The following is a 13,518-nucleotide window of genomic DNA, read 5'->3' on the forward strand; positions in this document are numbered from 1 at the left end:
TAATATGCTGAACGGATATCTGCCACGGCAGTGGTAAGTTGGTGGCCGTCAGCATGGCGGTAAGTGGGATTTACAGCCAATGTCATAATGAGGGCCTTAGTGTATCCAATAGGAAGTTGAGTTGTGGGTTTGTTCCTGGAATTGCAACAGATTTGTGGCGGTATCACAGCAGCTCTGTGGCTCCATAAAATGAATGCAAAAAAGACAAAGACTAGCTGTATTGTATTTATAGAAAGTTTACACAGGTTACCTTATGTTGATTTGTTAATTGTTACTTTTGAAATGTATAATTAAAATAACTGTGTGAAAATGTATTTATAAACCCATTGAAAATGAAGATTATTAAATTGAACATATGGGTGATACTGTAGTACAATTTATATTAAAGAAAACAGTGAAATTTACAAAAAACACAAAGCTTACAGGGACATTATATTAGGAAATAGAATTAAAAAAGCCTTCAAAATTCACTGAAAAAAAAAAAAGCTTACAGGGACATTAATTTGGGAAATAGACTTTTAAAAAACTTAGAAATAACGGGGACGTTATAGTTAGGCTCAGATTTTACACACACAAAACCACAGAAATTCAGCAGTTATCTGAGCTAACTATAACTTACGCCCCCACAATGCACTGCTTATGACTTCACATATTACATCACTCATTACATGGTCATAAGTAGTGTATGGCAGGGGCACAAGTTATAGTTAGCTAAGTTAACTATAACTGGAGACTTTCTGCATTTTTTAAAATTCAAAACGTTAATGTTGTCACTGACATATTCATCTAACTATAACGTTACTTTAACCTTTGTTTTTTTTCAGTGAATTTCCAAGGTTTTTAAAAAAACAAAATAAGAGTTGTTTTATCACACTTAACTAAACCGTTACTTTAACCTTTAGGGTTTTTTTTTCCAGTGAATTTCTAGAGTTATTTTTAATGTAAAGTAACATTTCATTACCACATGTAAAGGCAACTCCCACATCGTGGACGGCCTTTCTCTGTGCATGGCAGGGGATTGGCCAGGCCCTGCGGCAAACTACCCCACATGTTTTCTATGACATGTTCAGGACAGAGGCTAATTCCCTGAGTCCTGTAATTGCTGCCAGCAACGTATATCTTATGTTGCTGGCAGCCAATCAGAGCATTTGCTCCCACAAGAGTCTGACTCCCATGGGTGCAAGATGGCAAATGGGAAACATTCCCTGGGCCAATGAGAATGCTCTATTTTTAAATTGGCACTCCTGCTAGAGTCTCTCAAGGCTCATGGACCCAACCCTCCAGATAGCTATAGTTTTTGACACTTAATTTCTCAAAAGCTACTGAACGGAGTTACAGTCACAAAAAGCATAATCTATGGACCAAAATCTAGCTTCCTGCCAAGTTTGGTGTTTTTGCTGTAGCCCTTCATAAAGAAGTCTATAGAAAATGCGTGGGGATTTTTCATTTTGGGCCCTGCTTAATGAATCACCCTAAAATTTGCCATGCAAAAGTAGCACCTTTTTGGAAAGTTTCGTGGGGATTTGTCAAAAGGTGCCACAGTTATTAGCAACACAACAACGCGTTCCCTATGGAACAGCTGACCTAATTATAACTACCCAGTGATGACCGCCACTGGGCAATATACAAAAAAGCACACACACACCAAAACAATGCCCTTTCAGGCTTATAGTGCTGTATAAATTATGCAGGGAAGTTCACAAGTTTAGGTGAGAGTAGCTCCTACACAGAGCACCCTTCAGCACCAGCAACGCTCGAAATCTGCTCACTTCAAATGTCTGTTTTGCTAGCAAAGTTTTTAAACATAGAATTAGCACAGTGCCACCACACTGAGTTTAAAAGTGGCAAAGGACCTGATTTAGATTTTGTCTGAATCGGTCCCACCATCGGTTTTCCGTTGGATAATCCATCTGCACGCTCTATTTAGATGCTGGCGGGCCAATAGAAGAAAGTCCTTCGGTAAGCTGCTGTCACCACCATAATTTTCCACCCACGTCAACGGAGCCATAGGCAAAAGTGGCTGTGGCAGGACCACAGCCAGATTTACCACCATGCCAATCAAGATGTGTCTTCCCGCCGACATAACTGTGGCAGCTAAACCTCCACACCTGAGTTGGAGGATTGGAAAGGATAAAAGCAAAAAACATATCCTTTACTCTATTTTCACCTCCGTTGCTGCCATGGACCTGATCGCACAAGTCCTGCCATTGCTGCTGATACTGGACCATGATGCAAACCAACCCTATCGTCGTCAGAACCGAAGGTAGGTGACTGTTTTATCTGTTACCATCGGAGTGGTCTGTGTACATTAGCTCTGGACTTGTGCATGTTTAAAAAATTATTTGCAAGCAATCGTACAATGATGGGCAATGCATATGTGTGTAATGTGGTAGTTTAAGAAACTTAAAGAAACACACCTGCATTCACAAGTTACAAAAATATGAACATGTTTAATTTTGATGTAAGTTTCCATTATCATGTTGAATGCTTGGACAAACGTTAACATGTCCATCACAAATGTTCAGCACTAATGTATGCTCTATATAAATATGTCAAAAATAAAACACATTTGTCACTATTAGAAAAGTAATTAGGTTAAAAAAACTTAAACATTTGCATTATTAACATTGTCAAAAATTATTTACTAACAATTTAAAAATAATTCTGGGACAAACTGTAAGACCAAGTGACACACTCACAGGCAGGTAAGCTTTAGAACTTGAAATTTATTGTAGGTAAAAAAATCACCCCGACAAAACTTGCAACAGATTAAGCTCCTCCATGAACAACGTCTCCCTCCTTGCCGTCCAGTCGCCTCACGCATTACTCTAGAATGTATTCACCCATAGAGGTTTGTGAGACAGGCACACGGACTAATAAAAGTCAAGTGCGCCGATTTTGCGAGCCAGAAACATTTGAGATTATTACATAGATTTTCTGCTTCCAAAAACAAAAGGAAGAGAATAAATAAGCAAATAATTATGTAATGCTATATATTAACACAACTTAAGAAATAGCATTGAAATCAACTATAAACTTCATATTCAACACTGTTTAAATACTAACAGATCATTTTACACAAAAATGATGAAAGTAAACCTAACAAATAACATAAACAACATAATAACAAAATAAAGCTTTAGAGAAACAGATTACAACTGAATAAAGAAAATATGTAATACAATAAAAAATAGAATCATCTAAAACTGTAAAGTTTGCGTCTTACACGAGTACTTCTGCATACAATCGAGAAATCGTCAATGCTCTCGCTGGCAAAATCTCATTCTTTGTAAACATAATTTTGAGTATCTTTCTTACAGTCATTAAGACTACCCAATTTGCTACATAAATAGCTTGCATTAGATGGTGAGCGAACCTTCACAACTTTAGACCCATTCCAGTAATGACCACCCTCTACCCTGACAGCATTTCCACATACTTTATTAACCAAGAAAGGAGAAGAAAACGTAGTCACCTTTCCTGATGAAACCCCCAAGCCTGATTTTCACAAAATCACCAGCACTTACAGACATCTCAGACACCTTTCTCCTTTCAGTATAGTAACGTTTTGTGAGGTTTGTGCTTTAGCTACATTTTCTCTTACAAAATGATCCAAGCTTTGAACACACACCTCTTGTTTCAACAACTTGAACATCTTTGCAGGTCTAAACTCAGTGGCAGGTTTCCTTCCACATAATAATTTGAATGGAGAAACCAGAGTGGTCAATTGGGGCGTAGTCCTATAGAACCACAACATTGAGTGAGTAGCTGAGTAAATCTCAACTTTGTTCTGTATGGCCCACTTTATACAATCATCCACTACACAGTTAAAGCATTGTACAAGACCATTCATTTGGGGGTGAAACAAATAACTTTTTATGTGCTTTATACCACTACTCTTGAGGACATGTTCAACCTCATTAGAAAAAACTAATTGCACCCCATTATCAGAAATGATACACTCAGGAAACCCTTCCCTCATGCATATTTCTCTGATGAATTTCACTACTGCCTCTGAATTGGGTTCATTAATGAATTTAACTTCTGGCCATTTAGATTAATAATCCAAAAGAACTAAAGCATATTCTGAATTTGATTGTAGAGTATGAAAAGGAACTATCAAATCGATACTAACTTTTACCCAGGGTGCCTAGGGAGTTCAATAAGAAATAAAGGCGGTTCACATGTTTTATGGACTTTATCGCTAGTAGAGCATGTAACACATCCCTTGACCACATCATCCACTTCTCTACCCACCTGGGGCCACCAGAAAGAGGATCTCACTCTACGTTTAGTGAATGTCAAATGTAAGTGACCCTCATGGGCTTTTTTTATGATTAGTTGTTTGAAGATTTCAGGGGTATCAGTTTGTCAGTTCTCATAACTAACCCACACTCCAACAATAATTCCTCATTTATTTTGTAGAAAGGTTGAATACAAGGTTCCAGTGATTTCTCCTTGGGCCACCCCTCATTGATAAACTTGGAAACAGAACTCAAAACTTGATCACTGTTTGCAGCAGAAAACGGACCTGCATCATCTAGTTCTAGAAACGCAATGCTTTGTCAGGGTGTTTTTTTACCTACAATAAATTTCAAGTTCTGAAGCTGACCTGTCTCTGAGTGTGTACCTTGGACTTACGTTGTGAGAAAACACCCATTCGACAAATCCATGCATATAATCGCATCAACGTCACACCAAAAAGGGAAAAAAAGAGGTGAGATGTAGGAGGCTGGCCTGGCTTGTAGTGGGTACCAAGGAACAAGGACGAGATTACCTGTGGAACAAGGGGACCAAGTCCAAGAGTCGCGACAAAGTCGAGAGTGGGCAGATGCCCACGAAATCCCAGCTGAGGGTGCAAAGAAGCTGCCACCGGATGGTAGAAGCTGTGGATTCTGCAAGAACAAAGAGGGCTAGAAACGTCCCCTTTGGAGGATGGATGTCCCACGTCGTGAAGAAGCTGGCAGAGGTGTTCCCACGCAGAAAGACCGCAAACAAGCCTTGCTAGCTGCAAGGGTCGCAGTTAGGGTTTTTGGATGCTGCTGTGGCCCAGGAGGGACCAGGATGTCGCCACTTGGATGAGGAGACAGAGGGGGCGCCCAGCAAGTCAGGGAGCCCTCACAGAAGCAGGCAGCACCCGCAGAAGTGCCGGAACAGGCACTACGAAGAGGAGTGAACCAGAGCTCACCCGAAGACACAAAAGGGAGTCCCACGACGCCGGAGGACAACTCAGGAGGTTGTGCACTGCAGGTTAGAGTGTCGGGGACCCAGGCTTGGATGTGCACGAAGGAAATCCTGGAAGAGTGGAAAGGAGCCGGAGCAGCTGCAAATCATGCAGTACCCAGCAATGCAGTCTAGTGGGGAGGCAAGGACTTACCTCCACCAAACTTGGACTGAAGAGTCACTGGACTGTGGGAGTCACTTGGACAGAGTTGCTGAGTTCCAGGGACCACGCTCTTCGTGCTGAGCGGGGACCCAGAGGACCGGTGATGCAGTCTTTTGTTGCCTGCGGTTGCAGGGGGAAGATTCCGTCGACCCACTGGAGATTTCTTTAGAGCTCCTGGTGCAGAGAGGAGGCAGGCTACCCCCAGAGCATTCACCACCAGGAAACAGTCGAGAAGGCGGCAGGATCAGCGATACAAGGTTGCAGTAGTCGTCTTTGCTACTTTGTTGCGGTTTTGCAGGCGTCCTGAGCAGTCAGCGGTCAATCTTTTGGCAGAAGGTGAAGAGATAGATGCAGAGGAACTCTGATGAGCTCTTGCATTCGTTATCTAAATAATTCCCCAAAGCAGAGACCCTAAATAGCCAGAAAAGGAGGTTTGGCTACCTAGGAAGGAGGATAGGCTAGCAACACAGGTAAGAGCCTATTAGGAGGAGACTCTGACGTCACCTGCTGGCACTGGCCACTCAGAGCAGTCCAGTGTGCCAGCAGCACCTCTGTTTCCAAGATGGCATAGGTCTGGAGCACACTGGAGGAGCTCTGGGAACCTCCCCTGGGAGGTGCAGGTCAGGGGAGTGGTCACTCCCCTTTCCTTTGACCAGTTTCGTGCCAGAGCAGGGCTGGGGGATCCCTGAACTGGTGTAGACTGGCTTATGCAGAGATGGGCACCATCTGTGTCCATCAAAGCATTTCCAGAGGCTGGGGGAGGCTACTCCTCCCCAGCCCTGACACCTTTTTCCAAAGGGAGAGGGTGTAACACCCTCTCTCTGAGGAAGTCCTTTGTTCTGCCTTCCTGGGCCAGGCCTGGCTGGACACCAGGAGGGCAGAAACCTGTCTGAGGGGTTGGCAGCAGCAGCAGCTGTAGTGAAACCCGGGGAAAGGTAGTTTGGCAGTACCCGGGTCTGTGCTAGAGACTCGGGGGATCATGGAATTGTCTCCCCAACGTGACAATTCCATGATCTTAGACATGTTACATGGCCATGTTCGGAGTTACCATTGTGACGCTGTACATAGGTAGTGACCTATGTCCAGTGCATGCGTGTAATGGTGTCCCCGCACTCACAAAGTCCGGGGAATTTGCCCTGAACGATGTGGGGGCACCTTGGCTAGTGCCAGGGTGCCCACACACTAAGTAACTTAGCACCCAACCTTTACCAGGTAAAGGTTAGCCATATAGGTGACTTATAAGTTACTTAAGTGCAGTGGTAAATGGCTGTGAAATAATGTGGACGTTATTTCCCTCAGGCTGCAGTGGCAGGCCTGTGTAAGAATTGTCAGAGCTCCCTATGGGTGGCAAAAGAAATGCTGCAGCCCATAGGGATCTCCTGGAACCCCAATACCCTGGGAACCTCAGTACCATATACTAGGGAATTATAAGGGTGTTCCAGTATGCCAATGTGAATTGGTGAAATTGGTCACTAGCCTGTTAGTGACAATTTGGAAAGCAGAGAGAGCATAACCACTGAGGTTCTGGTTAGCAGAGCCTCAGTGAGACAGTGAGTCAACACACAGGGAACACATACAGGGCACACTTATGAGCACTGGGGCCCTGGCTGGCAGTGTCCCAGTGACACATACACTAAAACAACATATATACAGTGAAATATGGGGGTAACATGCCAGGCAAGATGGTACTTTCCTACACAACCCCCCCCCCCAAACGAATGACAATAAGACTAGACATGACCTGATGAGTCTTCATTGTCTAAGTGGAAATATCTGGAGAGTCCATCTGCATTGGAGTGGGTACTCCCAGGTCTATGTTCCACTGTATAGTCCATTCCCTGTAGGGATATGGACCACCTCAACAATTTAGGGTTTTCACCTTTCATTTGTTTTAGCCAAAGTAGAGGTTTGTGGTCTGTCTGAACAATGAAGTGAGTGCCAAACAGGTATGGCCTCAACTTCTTCAGTGCCCAGACCACAGCAAAGGCCTCCCTCTCTATGGCAGACCAACGCTTTTCTCTAGGGGTCAACCTCCTGCTGATAAAAGCAACAGGTTGATCCTGGCCCTCAGAATTGAGTTGTGATAAGACTGCCCCTACCCCTAATTCAGATGCATCAGTTTGAACAATGAATTTCTTGGAGTAACATGGGCTTTTTAGGACAGGTGCAGTGCACATGGCCTGTTTCAGCTCCTCAAAAGCTTTCTGACAGCTAGCTGTCCACAATACCTTTTTAGGCATCTTCTTAGAAGTGAGGTCATTAAGAGGGGCTGCTATGGAGCCATAGTTCTTTATGAACCTCCTGTAATACCCAGTGAGGCCTAAGAAGGCTCTCACCTGGGTCTGAGTTGTAGGGGGAACCCAATCTATGATAGTTTGGATTTTCCCCTGAAGTGGTGCAATCTGTTCTCCACCTACAAGGTGTCCCAGATAAACCACTTTCCCCTGCTTTATCTCGCACTTTGAAGCCTTGATAGTGAGGCCTGCCTTTTGCAGGGCCTCCACAACTTTCCACAGGTGGACCAGGTGATCATCCCAGGTGGAGCTAAAGACAGCTATATCATCTAGATATGCTGCTCTAAAAGCCTCCAACCCTTGCAGGACTGTATTCACCAACCTCTGAAAAGTGGCAGGTGCATTTTTCAAACCAAAGGACATTACTGTGAATTGGTAGTGCCCTCCAATAGTCGAAAATTCAGTTTTTGCTTTAGCATCCTCTGATAACTTGATCTGCCAATACCCTGCAGTCAAATCAAAGGTGCTTAGATACTTGGCAGATGCCAGTATATCTATGAGCTCATCTGCCCTGGGTATAGGGTGAGCATCAGTTTTTGTTACCTGGTTGAGACCTCAGTAATCTACACAAAACCTCATCTCTCTGTTCCCATCTTTTGAGTGAGGTTTAGGTACAAGCACCACAGGAGAGGCCCATGGGCTTTCAGAGTGTTCAACCCCTCCCAGTTCAAGCATTTTATGAACCTCTTTTTTTATGCAGTCTCTGACATGGTCAGGCTGCCTATAGATCTTACTTTTGACAGGCATGCTGTCTCCAGTATCTATAGTGTGCTCACACCAAGAAGTGGTGCCTGGCACAGTAGAAAAGAGTTCAGAAAACTGACCCAGGAGATTTATGCAGTGGTCTTTCTGCTCAGCAGTAAGACAGTCTGCCAAAACTACACCTTCCACTAGAGCATCTTGTTCTGTGGAAGAGAAGAGATCAGGGAGAGGGTCACTATCTTCTTCCTGTCCTTCATCTGTTGCCATGAGCAGGGTGAGATCAGCCCTGTCATAGTAGGGTTTTAGGCGATTGACATGGAGCATCCTAAGGGGACTCCTGGCAGTGCCCAAGTCAACCTATTTGGTTGACTTAGGCACTGCCAGGAGTCCCCTTAGGATGCTCCATTCTCCCTTCTTTTCAACAATGATGTGGGGTCCACTCCATTTGTCTCGGAGTGCTCTTGGGGCCACAGGCTCCAAGATCCACACCTTCTGTCCTGGTTGGTACTGAATCAGAACAGCCTTCTGGTCATGCCATTGCTTTTGGAGCTCTTGGCTGGCCTGAAGGTTTTTACTGGCCTTTTTCATGTACTCAGCCATTCTGGATCTTAGGCCGAGTACATAGTCCACTATGTCTTGCTTAGGAGCTTTTAAAGATTGTTCCCAACCCTCCTTTACAAGTGTTAGGGGACCTCTTACAGGGTGTCCAAATAGGAGTTCAAAGGGGCTGAAGCCCACTCCTTTCTGGGGTACCCCCCTGTAAGCAAAAAGGAGGCAAGGTAACAGGACCTCCATCTCCTCCTGAGTTTTTCAGGGAGTCCTGTTATCATTCCTTTGAGAGTTTTATCAAACCTCTCTACCAGTCCATTTGTTTGTGGATGATAAGGTGTGGTGAATTTGTATGTTACACCACATTTCTTCCACATGGCCTTCAAGTATGCAGACATAAAGTTTCTACCCCTCTCTGATACCACCTCTTTTGGGAAACCAACACTGGAAAAGATTCCCAGGAGGGCCTTTGCCACTGCAGGTGCTGTAGTGGTCCTAAGAGGAATTGCTTCAGGATATCTTGTGGCATGGTCCACTACCACTAAGATAAACCTATTGCCTGAAGCAGTAGGAGGGTCCAGGGGGCTAACTATGTCAACCCCCACCCTTTCAAAGGGAACCCCAACCACAGGCAGTGGAATAAGGGGAGCCTTTGGGGTGCCACCAGTCTTGCCACTGGCTTGGCAGGTGACACAGGACTTACAAAAATCGTTTGTGTCCTCTGACATCCTAGGCCAATGAAAGGGGGGGACAAGCCTTTCCCATGTTTTAATTTGCCCTAGATGTCCAGCCAAGGGAATGTCGTGGGCTAGAGTTAGGAGGAACTCTCTGTATTGCAGGGGAATGACAAATCTCCTGGCTGCTCCAGGTTTTGGGTCCCTTGCCTCTGTATACAAGAGGTTGTCCTCCCAGTAAACTCTATGTGAGTCGTCACTGACATCCCCATTTTGCTGTTTGACAGCTTGCTGTCTGAGACCCTCTAGTGTGGGACAGGTCTGCTGTGCCACACTCAGCTCCTCCCTGGCAGGCCCCACTCCACCCAAAAGCTCAGCAGTGTCTGCTTCCAGCTCCTCTAGTGAAGGTTCTGCACAGGGGGGAAATTCTTCTTCCTCAGAAGTAGAATCATCTGTAGAGGGAGAGATAGTGGGTAGGGATTTACCCTTACTAACCCTAGCTTTAGGGAGCACTTGGTCCATTGTTCCAGGATCCAAGTCACCCTGTCCTTTTTGCTTTTTGGCCTGAGCCCTGGTTAAAGCAAAAATATGCCCAGGAATGCCCAGCATTGCTGCATGAGCCTCCAACTCCACTTCTGCCCAAACTGATGTCTCTAAATCATTCCCTAGTAGACAGTCTACAGGTAAATCTGAGGCAACCACAACTTTCTTTGGACCAGTAACCCCCCCAGTTGAGATTCACAACAGCCATGGGGTGGCTAAGAGTGTTGTTATGGGCGTCTGTCACTTGGTACTAGTGACCAAGTAGGTGTTGTTCAGGGTGTACCAGTTTCTCTATTACCATGGTAACACTGGCACCTGTGTCCCTGTAGGCCTGAACCTCAACACCATTTATTAGGGGAAGTTGCTTGTACTTATCCATATTAAGGGGACAAGCAACCAAGGTGGCCAAATCAATGGCACCTTCAGAGACTAGCACAGCCTCTGTGGTCTCCCTAACAAGACCAACCCCACCTAAATTACCAATAGTGAGCCCAGCTACTTCCTTGGTTTGGCTGTTAGTAGGTTTGCTCCCACCACCACTGCTATTACTAGGGGCACTAGGTGTAGCAGTAGGGGTTGTGGTAGTGGGAGGCTTGGTGCTTTTCTTTGGGCAACTGGCATCAGTTGTCCAATGGCCTTTTACTTTACATAAATAGCACCATGGTTTCTTTACTTGATTAGAAGAGGATTTGGACCCACCACCCCCACAAGAGTGTTTTTGTGGGCCTGATGAAGCCTCATTTTTAGATTTATCCCCACCCTTGTCTGAAGACTTATCATCCTTCTTCTTGCCATCCTTGTCACCCCCTGTATGAACTTTTCTGTTCACTCTTGTTCTGACCCATTTGTCTGCCTTCTTTCCCAATTCTTGGGAGAGGTTAACAAATCAGACACACAGTTATTCAGAATATGCTCTCTCAGGATCAGATTATACAGGCTTTCATAGTCAGAAACTTTACTGCCATGTAACCACCCCTCCAAGGCCTTCACTGAATAGTCAACAAAGTCTACCCAGTCTTGTGAGGACTCTTTTCTGTTTTCTCTGAACTTAATCCTGTATTGTTCAGTGGTTAAGCCAAATCCATCCAAGAGTGCATTCTTCAAAACTGTAAAATTATTGGCATCACTTTCCTTCACAGTAAGGAGCCTATCCCTACCCTTTCCACTGAAAGATAGCCATAGGATAGCAGCCCACTGCCTTTGAGGGACCCCCTGTACAACACAGGCCCTCTCAAGTGCAGCAAACCACTTGCTAATGTCATCCCCCTCCTTGTAAGGGGAAACTATCTTATGCAGATTCCTAGAATCATGCTCTCTCACAGGATTACTATCTGGAATACTGCTGCTGCCACCATGGGGTCCAAACCCCAACCTGTCTTTCTTTTTCTAAGTCTAAAGATTCCCTGTCTAGAGCCAGCTATTGCTGTTTAAGCTTCAGCCTGGACTCTTCCACTCTCAATCTATTGAGCTCCCTTTCTAACATTCTGTCATCAGGGTGGGTGGGTTGGGCATGCGTTGACATAGAAGAATGATGTGAATGAGCAGAGGGTGAACTGTCCCTAACAGTCGGAACTCTAACAACCTGGCCTGCAGGAATAACATCCCTACTGTGATGAGAGCTCACATTAGTACCAGCTATGCTAGGTGGTCTGCTAAGGGGCAGATTGGGAAGGTTACCATCTAACACTCTTACTGGGGGTGCCACAGAGTCAGAGTGTGAACCATGTCCTAACTTCTCAACGGATGTGCCAGCTAAGGCCTTATCATTCTCAATAAGCGTGTTAGATAACAATTCTCTAGAGGATTCTTCCCTACCCCTAAACCTCTATCAATGCAGAGACTCCTCAAACCTTTCCAGCTAAGGTGGTCATAAGCTGAGCTGACCAGATCAAGAGTAGGACCTGTGTCAGACATGATAGAAAAGAGTTTAGGGACAGAAAAAAGTAAGAAAAAGTTTCAGGACTTTTTAAGGAAACAGAAAAAAACTTTTTCAACTTTTTAGAAACTTTTAGAAAGTTTAGAAGTACTTTTCAGCACTTAGCAAATAGAGTAAGAGAAGAAAAGCAAACCTTTTTGGTTAGGTGTACATACACTGAACTTGTTTTGTATATTATTCTCTTATGAAAAGTACACAATGACAAAGTGGGAAGTAGTTGCAAGTACTTATCCCACCGCTGCACGACCAATGTAAGAGGCTGGCCTGGCTTGTAGTGGGTACCAAGGGGTACTTACACTCTGTACCAGGTCCAGTTATCCCTTATTAGTGTAGAAGAGGTGTTTCTAGCAGTTTAGGCTGATAGAAGGTAGCTATAGCAGAGCAGCTTAGGCTGAACTAGGAGACATGCAAAGCTCCTACTATACCACTGGAGTCATATGCACAATATCATAAGAAAACACAATACACAGATATACTAAAAATAAAGGTACTTTATTTTTATGAGAATATGCCAAAAGTATCTCAGTGAGTACCCTCAGTATGAGGATGCCAAATATACACAAGATATATGTACACAATACCAAAAATATGCAGTAATAGCAAAAGGAAGTAATGCAAGCAATGTAAAGTTACAGTAGATTGCAATAGGAGCACATAGGTATAGGGGCAACACAAACCATATACTCCAAAAGTGGAATGCGAACCACGAATGGACCCCAAACCTATGTGAACTTGTAGAGGGTCGCTGGGACTGTAAGAAAACAGTGAGGGTTAGAAAAATAGCCCACCCCAAGACCCTGAAAAGTAGGTGTAAAGTGCACCTATATTCCCCAGAGAGCACAGAAGTCGTGATAGGGGAATTCTGCAAGGAAGACCAACACCAGCAATGCAACTAAAGTGGGTTTCCGGACAAGAGTACCTGTGGAATAAGGGGACCAAGTCCAAGAGTCGCAACAAAGTCAAGAGTGGGCAGATGCCCAGGAAATGCCATCTGAGGGTGCAAAGGAGCTGCCACCGGATGGTAGAAGCTGTGGATTCTGCAAGAACGAAGAGGGCTAGAAACTTCCCCTTTGGAGGATGGATGTCCCACATCGTGAAAAAGCTTGCAGAGGTGTTCCCACGCAGAAAGATCGCAAGCAAGCCTTGCTAGCTGCAAGGGTCGCGGTTAGGGTTTTTGGATGCTGCTGTGGCCCAGGAGGGACCAGGATGTCGCCACTTGGATGAGGAGACAGAGGGGGCGCCCAGCAAGTCAGGGAGCCCTCACAGAAGCAGGCAGCACCCGCAGAAGTGCCGGAACAGGCACTACGAAGTGAACTAGTGAACCGGAGCTCACCCGAAGACACAAAAGGGAGTCCCACGACGCCGGAGGACAACTCAGGAGGTTGTGCACTGCAGGTTAGAGTGTCGGGGACCCAGGCTTGGCTGTGCACGAAG

Source organism: Pleurodeles waltl, chromosome 4_2, assembly GCF_031143425.1.
Source record: "Pleurodeles waltl isolate 20211129_DDA chromosome 4_2, aPleWal1.hap1.20221129, whole genome shotgun sequence".
Taxonomy (NCBI): domain Eukaryota; kingdom Metazoa; phylum Chordata; class Amphibia; order Caudata; family Salamandridae; genus Pleurodeles; species Pleurodeles waltl.